We start from the raw sequence: 20907 nt of genomic DNA on the forward strand, positions 1-20907 counted from the left end.
CTAGTTCACCTCTCCCAGATGGAATGTTCTGAAGGGTGAATGCAACTGTTGGCCAGTTCTTCCTAGTTCACCTCTCCCAGATGGAATGTTCTGAAGGGTGAATGCAACTGTTGGCCAGTTCGTCCTAGTTCACCTCTCCCAGATGGAATGTTCTGAAGGGTGAATGCAACTGTTGGCCAGTTCTTCCTAGTTCACCTCTCCCAGATGGAATGTTCTGAAGGGTGAATGCAACTGTTGGCCAGTTCTTCCTAGTTCACCTCTCCCAGATGGAATGTTCTGAAGGGTGAATGCAACTGTTGGCCAGTTCGTCCTAGTTCACCTCTCCCAGATGGAATGTTCTGAAGGGTGAATGCAACTGTTGGCCAGTTCTTCCTAGTTCACCTCTCCCAGATGGAATGTTCTGAAGGGTGAATGCAACTGTTGGCCAGTTCTTCCTAGTTCACCTCTCCCAGATGGAATGTTCTGAAGGGTGAATGCAACTGTTGGCCAGTTCTTCCTAGTTCACCTCTCCCAGATGGAATGTTCTGAAGGGTGAATGCAACTGTTGGCCAGTTCTTCCTAGTTCACCTCTCCCAGATGGAATGTTCTGAAGGGTGAATGCAACTGTTGGCCAGTTCTTCCTAGTTCACCTCTCCCAGATGGAATGTTCTGAAGGGTGAATGCAACTGTTGGCGAGTTCTTCCTAGTTCACCTCTCCCAGATGGAATGTTCTGAAGGGTGAATGCAACTGTTGGCCAGTTCTTCCTAGTTCACCTCTCCCAGATGGAATGTTTTGAAGGGTGAATGCAACTGTTGGCGAGTTCTTCCTAGTTCACCTCTCCCAGGTGGAATGTTCTGAAGGGTGAATGCAACTGTTGGCCAGTTCGTCCTAGTTCACCTCTCCCAGATGGAATGTTCTGAAGGGTGAATGCAACTGTTGGCCAGTTCGTCCTAGTTCACCTCTCCCAGATGGAATGTTCTGAAGGGTGAATGCAACTGTTGGCCAGTTCGTCCTAGTTCACGTCTCACAGATGGAATGTTCTGAAGGGTGAATGCAACTGTTGGCCAGTTCGTCCTAGTTCACCTCTCCCAGATGGAAGGATGGATGCAGGCACTGCTGATAGTTCCACGTGCGCAATGAGCCACGCTACTGAAAAGCAGATTGAGGGATGCCTAGAGTGGAGGACACTGGACATTGCAGGCTGTCTCTCAAGCCGACAGAATGTCGCAAGCCACTACACAGCTTAAATGGGCCCCAACCTCTGTGCGATTCCCAACCGCGCCCTTATCTACTTCATCGCGATGTGTAGTGCCACGTGGCCATGATATTCTACTCTTAAAGTCATGGCACTGTGCGGCGCAACCGTGGTGCCCATATCATTTCATGATTTGGCCAATGCATTAGGCTAGGGAGGAAAAAAGAGAGTGACACTTCAAAGAAGGGAGGCGGCCCACTAGCAATTTCATCCCAAGGCAGGAGCTAGAGTAATATGGGAAACATGAGGCAGGTTGGCTACAGAGTAGCAAGGGGAGCAGACACATTCAAGTTCTGAAAAGTGATTCATTGCAAGAGCAGTGAAATCTTAGTTCCCACTCATTTATTGCGAGGACACACCGAGTCTGGCTTCTACAAGAGTGACTATGACTAAAATGTATGGGATGGGAGTTTATTGAATAGCTTAGTTGTCATTGTGTGTCACCTTATACAATCAACACTGTTTGCACTCTGGAATGCCAGCCTTGGTTGGCTGCCAGCACTGTTCTCTTAATATAAATGAACAGGTGCGTGTTAGACCTTGATGCAAGTATATAGCACGAAAATGAACCAGAGGCATAAGCAGATCATGGGGTCCCGCTGATCTTCCCGCGATGCCTATCCCTTTGGAACTCCTTTCCACTTCCTGACGCCCTTGATTCTGATCTCCTAGGTTTCTGGAAGTTCTTGTCGCCCTTGATTCTGATCTCCTAGGTTTCTGGAAGTTACTAAAGGTTCACAACTTTCGGATTCCTTCCGACCTGGTTAGCCGCCTCGCAGATCTCCTTCATGTGGGTTACCTTTCCTCCCCACACTCTGCCGGCAGCCTAGCTTGCCTCTATGAAAGGGCACTGTGGTGTTTAGTGTGATACTAATTACAACCCTTTATTTTATGGGTTGAATTTTTCATTCGCCCCCTGCAGGCGGGCGCCAGCCAATCAGGAGGCTCGGAACACGGGCTGTACTGTATGGAAGAAGCCCACATTCTGAGCTATCTGGGCCGGCGCCTCCTTCCGTTGCCCGATCCCACTCCCACTTCATCTCTTAGCACCCGCGTAGTTTCCTACGGAGGCTCTAATAGTGTTTTGTTTTTTTTTTAAATAAATAAAAAGAAACTTACCTTAGAAGCGCAGCCTGACGTCATGCAGTCCTGCTGGGCAGGAATCGGGTTTTCAATGTTGATGATGTCCAACATCATCAACATAGAAAACGGGCTTCCTGTCCGACAGGACTGCACAGCGTCAGGCTGCGCTTCTAAGGTAAGTTTCCTTTTTATTTTAAATACACCCGGTGCTAATGGTGATATGCCCCAAGGTGGTGGGCCCTCACTGCACTCGGGCCCTTAACTTGGGCGGCGCGCCATTACCTACAGGGTGGGCCCGCCACCTAGAGGCATATCACCTCATCGTACATGGTTTCACTCAACAGGAATCCATCCCGCTGCCGACTCCATGGCACTACAGAGGATGGAGCCAGCTTGCTGTATGGTTTATAGAGTGGAGATGGGCGTCCATAAACTGACTATGGTCTGGTGGAGAGTTCTACACCGTGGCTGTGCGGGAAGAACCCTCATCCCGCTACGCAATCGAGCCGCCTAAAAGAAACTGAAAGACACGATCAGGAGGCAGAAAGGGGATTGCTGGGTTGGCTTTAGAGAGGCAATTTGCAGCCAGGAAGCTAATGCTGAGATACGTGTTCTATGGGATGTACGTGTATGGTCTGAAATGCTTCCCTACTGACAGCCACCATAATGGAGCCAGTGCTTAGGGCTAGGGGGTGCCCTACCCCCTGTTTTGCAGCACTGTCCTGTTTTTTTGAAGTGCATGCGCCGCATCCTGCAGGCAACCTGTGCGGGACGGGGCGGGGGAAGTCCTGCCTTTCTAGGTAAACCGGCCGTGCGGCCTGCTTGCTGGTTAGCTGCGCGGGTATGTAACGACCCCAAGCCAGCATCAGAATGGTGGGACACAAACGGGAGCACGCCAGAGCGGTGGCAGCAGGTGGCAAGGTGTGCGTTTGCCACTGCTTGGCTGCTCGCCTGCAATGCCGACTGCTCACTTGTGGGGGCGCTGCTGCTCACGTTGGATGCATCCCGAGTCTAGCAGCTGCTACCATGCATGCGGCCTTAAACCCTGCTGCAGATGTGACTGCAGAGGCATGCTGCGATGTAACCCCTTAAGTGCCAGGCAAGTCTATGCAAAAAGGACGAGCAGTAGCAGCCCACAAGACCGGAATGCATCTGGGCACGACTGAAGTTCACGTTCTGAAACCACCCCTGCTGGTGCAGAAGAAAAACTGTAGCATATTGAACGATCCGCTCGTTTTTCTTTATTTCTGAAAATGTCCGTTTTCAAATGTCTTTGGCGGGATATGCAAATTTGGCATGCACATTTTGTGTAAAAGGCCATTGCAATCTGTATTTGGCAAATGCAAGTTAAGTGTCCGAAGGAAAAAAAAGCATCTGGTTTAAACTGCCGCATTTCCAGTCCTACTGCGGCAGGACCGATTTTTATTTTTTAAAGAAATACCACATAATGTGCGGTATTGTATTTAGTGAGCAATTTCCAAAATACGTTCGCCTATTGTGTTTTTAACTAACAACGTGTGTCACTGCGCTGTCGAGTAGCAAGAGCTGGCCAGGGAGGATTTGGCTCGGGAGGATAGCTCGGGGGCAATGTGCTCGCCTTGGAAGCAAGATGACACGGAGTAACCCAAGTTCGATCCCCGGGTACTGGCTTAGAAACTTCTGGGTATAAAGCGCGTTATAATTAACCAATCATATCATATATCATATCAGCTCATATATCATATCAGCAGGCAACAAGTTCATATAATATGCCTCGAAAAGCAACTCTGGCCACCAATTTCCCCAAACCTGTCAGTGGGAGCATAGGCGACGCCTCTGCCTAAAGGTGGTTATTGAACTTTGCAGGAAAAGGGGGGGATTTAGGGCACCCAAAGCCCTTTATATTGCACCGCATACGCCAGGAGCGCTTCTCTGCGCGTCTGGCGCTTGAAACACAATTCTGTTATATAAAGCACCTTACAAATGACAAAAAAATAAATACAAGTGTGCACCTGGGTGGCGTCAGAGGAAAAGAGATGGGGGTAGGGTGAAGTCAGAGGGCAAATTGGGCACAACTGCAAATAAACGGAACATGACTTATTGATGAGGCACAAGGAGGATGCAGCAGCGCTTTGATTGCACTTGGATGCTTGTAGACTCAAATGTGCTGACCCAAGGTGTGTGGTTTGTGAGGTGGACTTAAGTTGTGCCGAAGAGTTCCTGTGAAGCATATAGCTTGGGTATGGGAATGGATATTGCCCCAAATTCCAACCCAGCTGTGAATCCCGGGAATGCTGAGGCTTAGGGTGTCGGAGAGGGCAGTGTCGAGAGGTGATATAACAGAAAGGCGAGGCAATAGGGAAAGAAAAGAATAAAGATGTGGAGAGGGCCCAACCTGCATGGCCACCGTCAGGAAGCAGACTGGTCTGCGGGATGTGGCAATGGTCCGCGAGAGTAAGCTATGAGGCAGGAGCAAGTAGTCCAATTCTGGGAGGAGTGTGAAAAGAGGGTCACGAGGAATGACTTTAGACTAAAATGCAGTATTCGACTGCTTCCGAGCGCTTTCAGACAAAGTAGCTGGAAACAAATTGCACAATCTGTGTGTATGGGTACACAGATCCAAGCGTATGCAAATAAGACAAGAGCAAGCATCCATTCGCTTTGCAAGCGCACCATATATTCTCGCTAGATTTCAATATCCACTACAGGAAATATCTACCAATGTTAGAGCAGCCTTCATTCACCTGGGCAACTGTTTGCCCTCTAGAAAACGATGAAATGAAAAAATACGACCCTGGCTGTCACTTTGTGTAGCTCGTTTTGGCTGTTACTGTCAAGTGTCACTGCCTGCAGCTTGTATCCGGCTCTTGCCTGTTTGTGGCACGCACCAGTGTGTTATAAACCTCATCCGCTATTTACACGCCCTGTTTCAAGATAGAACAGATAGTTCCATTCTGAAAACATAGCGTACTACTCCAAGCCTCCATCAGACACTCAGGAACAAGGAGATGCTGATTGTGACCAGAAAATAGTCCTTGGAAGCACCACCAAACACTCCAGACTCATCATGGCTTCTTCCCTGGGAAGTACCCTTTCAACCTGCTTTCATTTATTGGGACTACTGGTTCCCCAAGACTATCCTTTTAGATTGCCCTCCATTAAATGTGTGCACGAAGGCAAAGGGCCTATGTCGAAAAGAAGTTACCTGGAGTGAGTCTGACTTACCCATGATTTACACCTGGAGAGGGCTATTTGAATCACCCAAGAAGATACTCTGGGTAACTCTGACTTACTCCTACTTTACTCACCCTAAGGCAGGAGTTAGTCAGAGAAACTTCTTTTGTGAATCGAATAGCCCCTTCACAGGTGTAAATCAAGGGTAAGCCACTTACTCCCGATGATCACATTGTGAATGAGGCCAACAGTATTTGGCAGCACCTAGAGTTCCTAGATCACGGCTTCAGTGTCAAATATATTTAATCAACATGGTGCACGGTGAAGGCAAAACAACTGACGTGTTAGTTTGACATGACCTAAACGCATACTGGTTTCTGCTACTGCCCTCAGTGCCCTCAGGTTGTGTACCTGGCTGAGGTGCACTATACAAGCGTCAGGCATTGCAAAACGACACACGCTCAGATGTTAGACAATGGGCCTCATTACACGTTAGGCGGTAAGGGAATAACGGTACCGGTAAGGGATTACCGGTATCGCTAAATTCCCTAGCTAATCACGACCCGGACTGGCCGCTATTAGCGGCACCGCTAAGAACGGTGCCACTAATAGTGGCCAGTCCGTCGGCGCGCGACCCGTCAGGTCGGAAATAGCGGCATGGCGCTAATAGCACGCCATTACAAGGCATGCGGACATGCTAATAGCGGCATGGTATTGGCCAAAGAAGCCCATACCGACAGGGAGGAAATACTGGCATCGCGAACCACACGTTAAGAGAGCTGAGTTGTGTCCCCACCTGCCACAGGTGGCCACAACAGCACAGGTGGAGGCAATGGAGACTGGGGCAGCACAAAAGGAGCATACCACACCCCTTCCCACAGCCCTTCCCACACCAAGATGGTTCCAATACTTGCAGCATTACATGGGCTGGAGGACATGATTGTATTGCAGCACCAACAACAACAGGCAGCACAGAGGAGACGGAGGGGGAGGAGTATGGCGATACCTGCCCAGCAAGCCACACCAGTTCACCCAGTCATATGGCAGAGGCAGCCAGCAATCCCCAGGATTCTAGCCATTCCATTCAACCTAACCCCTGAGCAGATACACACCCTGTGCCGCCTGGACCGGGATACCATCACCACCATGGTGGACATGAATCACAACGACATAGTGAGTCACATACACATCCGTACAGCCATCCCCCCTCTACTGAAGGTGGTAACTGTGCTCCACTACCTGGCCACAGGCACCTACCAGCATACGGTAGGGCAGATGCATGGCATTTCACAACCAGTATTCACACGCACGCTGACCCAGGTGCTCGATGCCCCCCTGAAGCACACCAGTGAACACATATCCCTGCCACGGACAGCCCAGGAGATCTCCAACGACAAAGTTGGCATCTATTCACTGGCATGCATCCCAAATAGCATTGGGGCAATCGACTGTACCCATGTGGAAATGGTGCCCCCACATCACAATGAGGCTGTCTACCAAAACAGAAAGCATTACCACTCCATCAATGTCCAAATGGTATGTGACTCAAAAAAGAGAACAACACATTGTCGTGACCGATACCCCTGATCAACCCATGAATCAATGGTCCTGCGGAACTCAATGATACCACGCAACATGGAGCGCCATGCTGGACAAAGTTTGTGGCTACTTGGTGAGTAGCAGGGCAGGCACATGGCAGTGTCATGTTGGGTGTGTTTGGGGGGAGAGATGCATACTCCAACTGGTTGTGGACTGTCTTCCATACAATAAAGGGACATACAGATGTACGCCAATGTCCACCAACGCAGCACCCAATGGAGAGGACACAAAACCACATGCAAGTAGTAAACTGCACAACAAAGACATCAATCCATAACGCAATACATGACACATCTATCCACATGCACATTGCACATCATACCATACCCTACATGACACAAAGCTGCTACATGCAGCCAATTATCATAATGTAAATGTGTGTTGAACAACATCACAACAGATATGCGCCCTTGAGTGCATGCAAAGGGATCACCTTTAGCCATTGTACAGAACCAACCACACCCGTACACCACTACTGATGTGCCGCTTCACAGCATGGGGACATTGGAATCATAATGCCAGTACACTAGCAGTGTCGTACAAAGGTTGCCTGGGCCCAGGAACACCTAGGACCTATCCACACCCAGGACATTGGAAATACTGCCGGAGGCATGCATGGTGCAAGTCCAATTGCAGGGACTAGCTTCCCTTCTCACATTGCAGTTACACTGATCGTCTCCATGCATGCTGGGAATCGTGGATGCTAATCAGAATGCTAACAGAATTAGTGTGAAATGTCCAGGTTGCAATTGAGGTGACCAGTAACAAGGCTCCATTGTTCCAGCCATGCAGGTGATGCTGGCTATCCCCTGAAGAGTTGGCTCCTTACCCCTACTCGGAACCCACAGAACAGGCAGGAAGAGTAATAGAACCTTGCACAGAACCGTACCCGCGTCATGATTGAGCAGGCATTTGGCCTTCTGAAGACACGGCTCCGGTGCCTAAACTGGCCGGGTGAAGCTCTCTTGTACGGCCATGACAAAGTGCCGAAGATAACCATGGCATGTGTCATGCAGCACAATATGTGTATCAGACGGACTGTGTCTATGCCCCCTGACATTAACATGCAACCACCTGATGAAGATAATGTTGATGGGGATGAGGATGGGGGAAATGGGCCACCAGGACATGCAAGTGGCGATGGCTAGGAGGGACACGATGTGCGTCAGCATCTGATTTATCAAATATTCTGAGAGAGAAGGGTCAACTATTTTGGATGGAGATGGGTATTTTTGGCCTGCTGTATGTGGTGAGGTGCACAATGGACCCTGTCCCCATTAAAGTACACATACACAATGATGAAGACCGAGTCTGTGTCTCAACTTGTCAACAGTGTATTATGATTAATTAGTGAACAAAAAGTGCATGGCCCCAACTGTGCAAACACCCTTTCCCCCCTCCCCCTATAACACCCCCATGTGTGGCTTGTAGTGCGTAGGTGTCCTGCTGAACATGTGCCAGCTAATTCTTGCTGGCCCTACTTCTCATGGCCTCCACTGCCATTGGGAGGTTGGGATGGCGTGCGCCTCATGATGCGCAAGGAGCGGCGGCGGGGGCTTGTCTGACGTGAACTCGCAGAGGAGGAGGTGCCCGGTTGATCCTGTGTTGGGGGGATATTGTCGCTCCATAGCGTCCGCTATGCGTGTGAGGACCTGCCTCAGTTGGGCCATCTCCTCGCATAGCCTGTTTGTGCAGGCCTCCATGCCCTCTCTTGTCTGGCTTGCATTCGACCTAACTTCCTCCCTCAGACGGTCTGCCTCTTCCACATGCTGGCCAACCAGCGCTGTTATTTCCACCTGCCTCTGGCTGATGGCTGACAGGTCATGGTGACTGCGTCCAGCTCTTGGGGTGGCTGCTGAGCCCTGGTCCATGCCTCGGCCATCAGGTGAGGACACCTGAGGGCTCCAGCGCCCTTCCACGGTGTCGTTGCCAGATTGTCCATGGCTACGTGATTGCGATGGTGGCAGTGGGCTTGGCTCAATGGATTGCGGGGGGCTGGGAGTCTGCCTTTGCGTTTCAAGGTCAATGGTCTCCTCAACGTCCGACAGCGGCGCGGTGGCTGCTGCCTCACCAGTGGAACTGGTGGCAGCAGAGAGTGGACCCTCTGTGCTCGTTTCCAATGACGGGGGGAACACTGCCGTGGGTGCAGCAATTGTAGCAGCCGTGGCTTCAGGGCGTGTTGAACTGGCGCTCTTGTTGCCTTTACCCCTCTGCTGGTGCTCACTCCTCCCTGTGCCCCTTGAGGTGGTGGCGGTGTCCCCTGTCTCCTGTGTCCTGGCCTTTTTCTTGGCTGGGGGAACCTGTTCATCACTGTCTGTCTGTGATCCTGTGGGGGACAAAAACAGGGAATATCATCGGTGATGGTTCTACGTGCCTTATGCAGAATGATTACGTCATGCCGCTCTATGCATTGGGATCTCTTTAGTTGGGAATCCGGTAATGGGGATGTCGGGAGGGTCATGCATGAATGGGTCTGTGTTGCACGTGTATGTGGTGAAGCGTGCATGTGTGTGTGTTGGGGTGTGACCCTCACATTGGCAGGGTTGTGTGCATGTATGTTTGTGGCTGGATCCATGGGCTGGTTCTGGACTCAGATTTGGGGGGCCCCTCACCCTTCACAGTGCATTGTTTAATGTGTACTCTCACCTCCATCTGATGAAGTGGGCGCACCACCCTCCATGTCTCCGACTCCCTCGATGGATTCCACGCCACTTGTGCTGGCGCAGGTCTCCTCCCACTCCCGGAGTTTTATTGGTGAATCAGCGCCACCTCCTGTGGCCATAGCCAGGTTGCGATTTGCAGCCAGAATGCTGCGGACCCGGAGCCGTAGATCGTCCCACCGCTTTCTGCAGTCCTTGACAGTGCGGGTGGTGGTGCCCACCGCTCTGACTTTGTGGGCAACCTCAGCCCAGATGGCCTTCTTCTTCACGAGGGTCTCACGCCGCATATCATTGGCGAATACAACATTGGCATTTGCGGAAAGGGTCTCGGTTAAGATGATCAGCTCCTTGCTGGTGAATTTTTCTTTGCGCTGCCGATCCGCGCCTTTCTTGATGGCCTTTGGCATCTTCAGGGTATCCGGGATGATTTGGTGTTGGAGTCGTGTGGAAACAGGTCCTGGCTGCTGAGGATGGCAATGGATTGTGTTTTTAAAGATGGCCGCCGTGCTCTTTCCCGTTCCTGTGCGATGACGCTATTTCCGGTTCCGCAATTTTACGGTCACCACTAATAGCGGTGATCGCTAATAGCGGTCTCCGCTATTTGCATGTAGCGGGAGGTCGGAAGTGCTATCAGCGGTTTTGTCGAAGCCGGTAAGGGACTTTTTGCGGTCTTTTGCGGCATGGCCGGATTTTACCGCATAACATGTAATGATGCCCAATGTGTTGCTCTACAATGGAATCCCGGATCCCAAGTACAGGAAAGAACATTTGGGTGGCCGGGCCTTTTCATAGGCCGGCACCAACTTTGGAATTCGTTGCCTTAAAAATGGTGGATTTCTTATCCTTCAAAAAGCATCTCAAAACATTTCTCTTTAGATAAAGCTTAGAGATACTTACCTCCTTTGACACCTGGGTTTCGTTTACATCTATTCTATCAGTTGTTTAAGCGCCATGATGCCTTGAGTGATAGAGCGCTCTACAAATAAATGTATTGATTGTCTCAGCACTGTCAGACCAAATTAATTGAGTACTTTGCAGGCTCTGACTTGGCCCGCTTAGGAAATGGGACTTCATCTGCTTTGAACTAGCAGTCGGTGCTGAGCCAGCAGTGAACAATTAGATTTTCTGGCCAGCGCTTGTCACAATTGCACTGAGCACCAGAGGAATTCTGGGTTGGGTCTCACCGGGGCACTCCTGTGCTTTCATTCATGTCAGTTTCCCTCACTGTCTCCTGGTGAAAGCCCTCTCATTTCCAATGGCTTTGAGGCAACCCCAGTAAATATTCCATCAGCGTTTAATGAATGACCTTTCATGCGCGAACAGTGTTTTATTTATTTAATTTTAAACAAAAGCTTAAAAAAACATTTGCTTCTTCCCCATTACACAAGGGTGGACCCGGCAACATGCCGATTCATCTTTAAAAGAATGGGCATGAAACACATTGATAGAGGAGAAGACATGAAGGTGTATATATTTAGTCTACAAGTTCTAGAACCTGAAAGACTGGAACAGCCTTTGTTTATTTGCCTACAGAGCACATGACCGCCTACTTGTTTGGCTGAGCATTCTTTAATCACCATGGACTATCATTCCATTGACGGTTCGCTCCGGAAACCCTTTAAGAGTCAATATTGGATCAAAACACATTGAAAGAAGGATTTATCCATGCTTCTGTTCTGGCATAACTCAGGGAGGTGCTTCCCTGGAAAAAGAAATCCTGGCTGGTGGGGACTACAATAGCTCAGCAGAAAACGATGTCCACCCTTCCGCCCAACCTCCTACCAGCGAACGACAACAAAGAACGCATTCACCCATTACAAGAGCATGGATTGGAAAAATGGAGGCAACGGTGGATGTGACTTACAGAAGACATTCAGCGAAAGACAATGGCACCCACCCCACCAGCGGTCAGCACGCGAGGCCCAGACTAGGTTATGCACAGAGACGGTATTGCGTGCTAAGCCCGCAGTGCGGTCCAATACCTCAGAAAGGGCACAACAATCCCTCCTTCCACCCCGAGACCTCTTCACCATCGAGCAAACAAATGGAAGCCGTCTCGCGACAAAGAGAATGCAACCTCCAGCCTGCTGTAATGGCCAGATCCATGAGGCTCGGGACGGCCCCTTGTCCTGCCCCTTGTCCTACCGGGACGGCTCTTCCACCCTTCCGCGGCCAAAATGCAGCCTGTGGCAGAAGCAAGTCCAAAGTAAATAGTGAGAGTCAAGTAGCTCCTTTGAGACATTTTACTAAAGAAACGCAATGGTCGAACCAGCCCGGTGCACTCAACGGACGCAGCACAGAGGCACACTTCAAAATCACGTACGCATGGGAGGGTACCCCATACTCTACAAAGGAGGAGATTTTCATCACTGGCCAGCTTGCTCTTGCTTCTCCCAAACATTTTACAGGACATAGCGCCTCTAGAGAAAATGGAAGAGCAATTGGCCTCGGGGAGGGATGAAGTAGGGGTAACAAGGTTGGGGTTTTGTTCCCTACGTGTCTGGGCCTTTTCTTCTCAATCGCATTCTTTTTTTGCCAGCTAACCTGTAGAGTTTTGCGCAGGGGTGTGTGTTGTGTGTGTAAGGAATGAAAGAGTGATTGTCATGATACATTCTTGGTTCCCAAGTGTTTTCTATCTTCATTTCACGGACACGTGTCCTGTGTCATGATGGGCTTTTTCTTGCTGCCCTATTACCCTCCACACCCCCCCACCTCTCACCACCCACTATAATATCTAATTTGGGACATGCTACCTTTGCAATACTATTATGCTCTGTTGTACTGCGCACAGGTAGTTTGGCTCAGTGGCAATGCGCTCGACGTGGAAGCAGAGCAACACAGGTTCGAATCCCAGGTCCACGCCTAGCAACCTCTTAGGCATTAAGCGCATTTTCAATAACCGATTATGATTATGTCTACTATAATGTAGACACAATGTGCTATGCCATGTTGTGCTGCTGCGATATGTCCTGCCATATTGCTCTATTGGGATCCTGCTTGTCTATTTGTCTTCTCAAATGCATTTTTTGCCAATAGGAGGTCACGTTCTTCCCAGGCGCAAATTGCCCACAGGTGGCCACTTGCGTTTGCACTTAAGTGCAAACAGGTCTCATCGTGCAAACAAGAAATGTAACTCCTGGATGCACAGAGCATGAGATGTCGGACACATGATGCAGTACTAAGCGGATTCTATGATGTTTCCTCGAGAAAATGTGTTCCCAGGCCCATTTGCTCAAATTTCTTTTTTTACACATTTCACTGCAACAGAAAAAAAAGCTCAAAAGCTCAAACAATTAGAAATGTGTGTTGGAAAAATGTACATACAGGTAGAGTTCAATGCATTGTGGTCATTTGGTCATTTTGGTTATAGCCGGTTCGATAGCACAGCTTTGACATCTGTGCGTAGCCTGCTGATGCAGGTTCGAATCCCAGCAGGGTCCTCTCATCCTTCCGAGGTCGATACATGAGCACCACACACCGTGGGTAATAACAAGCAGCGCTCCAGTGCCTGAGGGTTCGTGGTGCTACATAAATGCTAAATTATTATTATTATTATTTTGGAAACGCAACGGAATTTAAGTATTTGGAGGGACAAACTCATCCCTACTTTCCAAACGATTAACTCATTCGACTTTATTCTATCCCTTTGAGTGAGCAACAGGGAGGCAGAGTAGGATTACGAACTCTAACACTAAATATTGCAAACCACAACAGTCCCCCAGTAGGCCTGATAGCATTTAAAGAGAGGGGGTATTTTGCTGCCTATTTTTGGAAGTTGGGAACAACATGATTTTTTAGATAGTAAAACAAGAATTCCAATTACAAATGGGAATATTTTTAGGAAAGTACAGACATTCTTTAAAACAGGTCTCCTTTTGCAATTCATACTTCTTTGCAGCTAATAACATGTACATCAAAACATGTATTTTACCATATGTAGCAGTAACACTACCATTGCTCCGCAGGTTCCATCGATGCAAGCCTATTTTTGGGGCTGTGTGGGTGGAAGCAGGGGGTAGGATTATATGGGTCCATTGTTTCCTATTGATTGTTGGAGGTAGTTCAGCTGATTTTTTGTGCTGTTGCCAGTGTTTGCTTGTTTTTTTAGGGAGTAAAGCAGTCTGGTAGGCTGCTTATCTCTAAGCATACATTCTTTGATTCCACCCACCCACCTGTAATGGCCAGATATATCACTGAACTGCCAAAAGCCATAGGGGATGGTCAGTTCTGCCACCCTTGGGCTTTAAGTGGGCCGGGGCTAGCCAGGGCCAGGACCCGGCAGTCACCAGAAAGGGCTCCCATGACTAGCCCCATCTACGCTGACACCTCAGGCACCCTGTGTAGCCGAAGCGCTGTATGGTTACACGGGCTGCCTGAAGGCGCCAGCGCTTCAAATTAGAAAAAAAGAAAAGGCAATGCTTTCGTTAAGGCCGTGGCCTAAGTACAGTGGCGTCGCTAAGGAGGGGGGGAATCCTGGGCCCCCCTTGTATCCCTCCTACCTCAGCTGGGCTATTTTCTCTGCACTGTCTGCCAGCACAGAGCTCACACAGGGCCACAATAAATGCTGCCGCACAACAACGAAGAGCTGTTAAGTCACCCTGCAGCCAAGAGCAGCCCCTTGAATCAGAATGAAGTGCATGAAACCGACAATGATGGGTCATTAGTGTCAATAGTTTAGTGCCCACATTCTGATGGGAGGGGAGGTGCACAAAAGGGGTGTGGTGGTTCGTGTGCACAAAAGATACTCTGCAGGAGTGCTTCTGACGTCACACATTGCCCTTTTATAGGCGGCCCTGCTACTTTTGACTGTGGCGCCCCCTACTTTTGTCTGTGGCCCCCTCTGTGCCCCTCCTAAATTTGATTCTTGGCGACGCCACTAAGTACCCATTCCCCCAACGAGACGCCCTCGATTTAGCATCCCACATAAGGCACTGCGCCACCCTATGTCTGGTGGCGCTGCATTACCAGCTACTACATGCCATTGCAGTCACCCCCCTGCTTGGCGGTCCCTTCCCTTAAGGTGCCCAACCCCCCTGCAACATGCCACGCCATGCCCTGCCAGCAGGCATGGACACCATGAATTAAAGCCGGGAACTGGAGCGCAGCCTCTTGCAGAGCAGCTGTCAGGAACTGTCGGCCAACAGGCCAAGCTCGTTACAGGCCACAAATACATGGCTCACTGGAAAAACAAACCTAGAAGCGTGAGCGCGGTTATTTATACATTCTGGAAGAGTTGGTTTCCTCTGACTGCATTCCCGAACAGAGTCGTGTTTGCCAACAAGAGGGCAGCGACACGTTATCCCTGGGACTCGACGCTGGCTACATGGCTTGCCGGCGATGGAGGGGCCAGCGCCTTCCCTTCAGCGGGGAGGCTCGGGCAGGCCCCGACGAACACGGCTCCGCCGCTTCCAGGACTCTACGGGTTACCCGAGCTCAGTCAGAAATAGATCTTAGGTGCGACTTGCCTGCCCCAGATACATGAGTTTGCACGTTGCGGATGTCTTCGTTGCAACACTATCATGGCACATTTTCGCGCGGTTGGTGCGAAGGGAATCTTTGACAAGAGGATTCACCTGCAAGGATATGAGCGTACTCGGCAGATAGCGCCTCGTTCACTTCTGATCGGCAGCCATTAACACTTGCCAGGAAGTCAGCCATGGACAATCACTGAGGGGTATAGGGGGGAACATGCACGTCTGCTGGGGTGACCAGATTTAAAAAGTAAAAAACCGGGAAAGGGCAACTAACATAAAAGTAGGACTAACTTTTGAAAACGGCTGGCAAGGCTCTGCACTTAAGTAGCGTTTGGGAGGAAGGGCGGTTTAAGTGTTATTGTTCAAAGAAACACATAGTATCATTAATTTATCACAAACTAACACTATTCTTAAATTGTAAAATGCATATTTTTTTTCTGTGCGAGATTGTGCATTCCTGCCTGCCAGCTATGAAGACCTCCTACAAAAAAACCTGACCACTGCAGTTTCCAATGGGAGCATAATCTTGGAGAAAGGGGGACAGAGCTCCAAATACCGGGAGAGTCCCGCCAAAACCGGGCCGTCTGGTCACCCTAATGTCTGCCCTTCTGGTATAAATAGGGGGAGACTGGGCGGAGGGGAGGCACCTGGACCTCGCTCTACCTTCAGGACACGAGGGCAGTGAGAAGTGAGCGTGCTTTCTTGTGTTCTGGTGGCGGTCTGGGCGCCTGGAGTAGCTTGTGCTTTCTCTAGGCTGCCAGGCATCCAGTGCTTGATTGCTTTCAATGCCCAACGGCCCCTGAGCTAAGCCCTCCACTCCCCTTGCTCGCCCTCCTGGCACCACAGACTGGCGGGCACAATTCAATGGAGAGAAGCTGCAAGTGTCTATAGCCGTCTGCTGCCATATAGCCTGGCACCAAGCTTCTGTATGGCTGTTCTCCTTTTCTCTTCAAATGGAGCAGTTCGTTGCGGCTGTTTCTATGCAGAAGTATGTTTTGTTTCATAGATAGATTGTCGAATTGTAATTCACAACTTCATCCCTTTCTTGCATCTGACATCCCAGTTCGTAGAATAACACAGGTGAATTTCTAATGTTTCAATCCAGCTATCTTACTGCTTTCTGCTTTCTCTGTTGTACTCATTTCTCCCCTGCAAGTGAGCCATGCTCGCAGAGGCGTTGCTGGGAGCGGTTGAGGGCTCAGGGGCAACAGACAAAAGGTTAGCTAGCCCCGAATCGCGACAGTCCCGACATTAGCGTAGCCCCGGATCTTTTCCAGACCTAGCAACACTGCTGCATGCTCGTTTTGTCCAACATGTTTCTATGACCACTTGAGTATCCCCCGGTTTACTTATGAGCCCCCTGTCTCACTGAAAGTTCAAACAAATAATAAGCTACAATATTTGGTGGTGTGGGGGATACCAAAGGGGATCCGCCTTTGATATTCTGCATCCTAATGTGGCATGTCTCCCCCTAGTTAAACAATCAAAGAGATGCAAATCATTTGCACACAATACACAAATAATGTTTGGGTGGCAGGCTTGGGAAGGTTGCCTGATATGACACTTCGTATTTGTAACAAACTGTTGTAAGAACAGGTTTTTAATTTAGAAATCAGGGAGCTGGATTCCCAACATAACCAGAATTGTGTGATCCTGGGCAAATCACCCTGAGCAAATCACCTTCTGTCTCTCCACTTAAGAGTAACAACTGCCAGTGCAAAAAACTGTGACCACCTTAAGACGTGCTATACAAAAACGAAACAGGCATTGGCAGTGGCTGTACTGGGAGGGGGCATGGGTGTGTGATCAGCCCTCAAGCTTTACTCAGATCCCAATGTGGTGCCTGCGTGACACCTACGCAGTGGTGAAATGGCACTGACTGATGATCTCTGAGGAGCTTCTTTGCCCCAAACCCCCTGGCATCAGAATCTGTCTCTAGCATTATTGGTCAGGCTGAGGCTAAGGGGTTGTTGTGTTATTGTACACTACTGCGGAGACTGTAGGCTTTCCAATGGCCATCATTGTCCAGCGATCGAAATGAAGATTTTATAAGCTGGAGCTAAACACAGTGCCTGGGTATCCAGCATTAAACAATGACCAGGAGATACCACTGGAGAACCAGGAGCTATGATGTAGCGTACCACAAATCTAACTTCTACATAGAAAGCAAACATATCACTTTGCCAATAATGTATGACTCCTTATGCTTTAAATGACTTAAAGATGAGTCCTAATTTTTATTTATGGATTGTCCCAAACATACAGAGTTAAAGTCACATAGGCGTGATTGTTCGGCATCAGTTGGCCTGGAGAGCTAGAAGTAGCTCCTGGTAGCTGTTGGTGTCAAGCGAACCAGGCCCATCTAGGCCACAAGCAGGAGCTAAATAGCTTCCAGTCCCATCTCAATTTCGAACCCTGGTTGTCACGTAGGAGGCCCGTTACTCATTCTTATACAAAGTATTAACCGCAACTCTCGCCGACCTTCCAGGCAGGAAGTTCACCAGCTTCTGATCTCAATGACTTTTAAGTGAGACACAGACAACAGCAACTTTCTTTGGAGATATGAACTACAACTGGAGATATCAGAATATCCCAACAGAAGCAAAGCCAGTAGCTGTGTATGTAATAGATCAGACCAACTTTGATGACGTTGCAAGTTCACGTCGGCCTTGGGTGCAAAACCCAATCTTGTGGCGCGACTGGGGTAGATCTCTCCTTAATAAAAGTTCAGCCCATTGCAAACGTGCCCATATGTGAGGATTGAGAAAGCGAGAACACAAACAAGGCTCTGCATCTTCAGGGAGCAGGAAACGGTGGGTGCAAAGACCACACAGTCAAGAGTGAAACTGGATTAGGTTCAATAGCGATGTAGCCGGATAACATGAATTTGTACAATGTGGGTGGAAATTCATTTGCATAATGAATATCTATTTTCTTGTTCTGTCTTTCGGGACTCCCCCCTTAACTGCACCACACTCTCAAACACTGAAACATAATCAGATGGAAATAGTTCATGCGATGCCAGATGAATTTCAAACATTGTGCCAAGCTTGATATCAGCGTAGTGCCAACTCCAACAGAATGTTGACGAAGCAGGCAATGACCGGGCCTCTTGGTGGGACCAAACGTACTGGCAGACAGGGGTCAATGGGACATGTCCGTCTCATGAAAAAGAATGGATCTGAATATAGAGGTTCCTCAACCCTATTTCATGGTCTTAAATTGTAATTGAGGAGTTCTGACAACATCATAAAACACAGGGCAACTGATCCTTCAAAGGTTGATTAGCATGAGCCATCCAGGTGGGTTGTTAAAAATAATCTGGTAACAGTGTCTGGAGACAGTGCTGAATTAGCGATGTATATCAAATGCAACAGTAATACAGAAATCTCTCCAGCTGGCAACATATCAGCATAAAAGCCCAAACTGCCTTTTATCAACTGGTATTCCACCGGAAGACGAAGATAAAACCCTTCCTTCCAAAGAGGATTTCAGAACCATTGCCCATGCCCTGGTAAGCTCACACCTCAATTGAGGGAATGCCCTCCTGACCGACACCCCGTCACACCCCTGGCCCCACCTTAGAGCCATTCATCATGCTGTGGCACTCCTCATAATGGGAATTAAGAAATGTGACCACATCTCCCCCATCCTAAGAGAATAACACTGTTACTCATCCCAGCCTAGATACTCTTCAAAACTGGCTGCATCACATATATGACAACTACCGACTGAACATCAGCCAAGCTTGTGAACTCAGCTTCCTCCAAGAGCCAGACCATTGTGAGTATCGAGACTAAACTGGCTCCAGGAAACAGGCCTTCTCCTTCAATGCCCCAGCCTACTAGAACCTGTGCTCCAGATAAGATTTTGAGGTGGGAGTATTTCACTCCCTATTTTTAAACTTTGAGAGTAAAAGAGTTTTCAAGAGAGTAAAAATTACCTTTCGCCTTTGCAAGAGCGTAAAATTATGTGACATTCAGCCGACGTGCAAAAACTGTATGGAAATCATTAATATGCGGCAGCTTTCTGCATTGTGACAGAGTACACCTTTCATTATTTCTCTACGGTCTGGCAATTTGATCTCTCCTGTATATATTTAAATGTTGAAAACACAAAAACCTAGCCAATTACAAAGTGAAGCAAACATGCATTGTATTGTGTGTTTTGAGGTTCGATAACAGAATTTTCTTTTGATGTTTAATGAAAGTCCTAATTTTCTGGAGCTATTAGTATCTAATGGTATGTCAATGTTATGATACAACAATGCAAAGAGGCGAGCATTCCATGCTAAATTCTACATAAAATCTCATGGTCAAATGATACATAGAACATATAGATCACAATTATCACCGAACCAAAGTCAGTACTCCTTTATCAACCTCGAAAGGATGAAAGGCTGAGTTGGCCTTGCTAGGATGCAAACCTGCAACCTACAGATCATGCACAGATGGCAACAACGGGCGCTCAACTCGGCTGAGCTATCTTATTGGCTAACGTCCTATATAAGTCGGTAAACTGAGCATGGACTGAGGTATAATAATCACAGTGCCTAGATGTTGGACGAACCACGTATGAAACGCTACATAAAGTTAAATACCTATCTGGATAATCACAGGGACAGGTTTTGCTGAGTTTCTATTTCATTTACAAATGTAACTTTCATTTTTTTTTTTTTACCAGAGCTTGAACTTCCTGGAGAGTCAGGTTTTGCATGTTTTAATTGTAGCCGTGAAGATTTGAGAGGCTAGAACACCTGTGATTGGTGTAATGAATCACTCACCCAGAGCAAAGACTCTGCTGCAACTGACCATTTATAGTAGTGTACCCCATTGACTGCAAGGTTGAATGGATGTAAACCAGACCGTGCATACTCATCATTTTACACACTGTCTTTATAATTAGAGTGTAAATACAATTATCAGTTCAAAAATGATCTGCCTCTGCATGATTATGCACACAGCACAGGAACTCTGACAAATACAATTGTGCAATACTGGTTTGCTTTCACTGGGGAAAAAAGCATAATTTGTTACAAAAGATTAATTCTCAATTACAACTTAGTTTTCCATCTTATTAATTATATAATCCTAAAATGTTAGGAAAATAAATATGCACAGTGCTTCTGTTTGTTCCATGAGCATCAACACAGCAGAAGCTGAATGGTAAGAAACCATTCCCTTTATCACAGTGTGTAGTTTTTTTTTTTAAAGGCTTCACAGAAATACATTCTGTTTCAGAGTCGTTTCTACATGGAATGCAATTATATCCATCTAGATAAAAATCTAAAGAAGTGTTCTGGTTTCTGTCAAGTATCCAGACCTTTGCACTGCCCTCTGCTCGAAACGTGTGTGTAAATGTACACAGGAAAATAACGCTGTCATATTTACAAGATGCTCATGCGTAAAAAGGCCTAGTATGACCCTTATCTGGAGGCCTGACGAGAACAGCATACCGGGTACAATCAGGACGCTCCAACTCCAACGCTTCTATAGCTCAGGAAGGAACTCAAGACCTTGCTTTTCAGGGTATACCCAGGGGTCACTTAGGACCCACTACTATACCACAATCGTAGTTTGAGATATCCAAGGTACAGTAAACTGTAACCTCCACTTGCACCATCACTCTTTTTGCTTAATAGCTAGGTTTGCTCTATATAAGAGGTCTGTAGCCTTTGTGTCTCCAGATTGTTCAGACTACAAC

General features: G+C 48.2%; 1 protein-coding gene across 2 annotated transcripts in view; it reads right to left on the minus strand.

The window, feature by feature from the left end:
• The window catches only part of ATXN1 (ataxin 1), a 1517977-nt gene that overhangs the window by 912331 nt on the left and 584739 nt on the right, over positions 1–20907 (minus strand). The gene's annotated exons all lie outside the window — the stretch shown is intronic.

This window comes from Ambystoma mexicanum, chromosome 5p, assembly GCF_040938575.1.
Source record: "Ambystoma mexicanum isolate Mex_15411 chromosome 5p, UKY_AmexF1_1, whole genome shotgun sequence".
In the NCBI taxonomy this organism is placed as follows: domain Eukaryota; kingdom Metazoa; phylum Chordata; class Amphibia; order Caudata; family Ambystomatidae; genus Ambystoma; species Ambystoma mexicanum.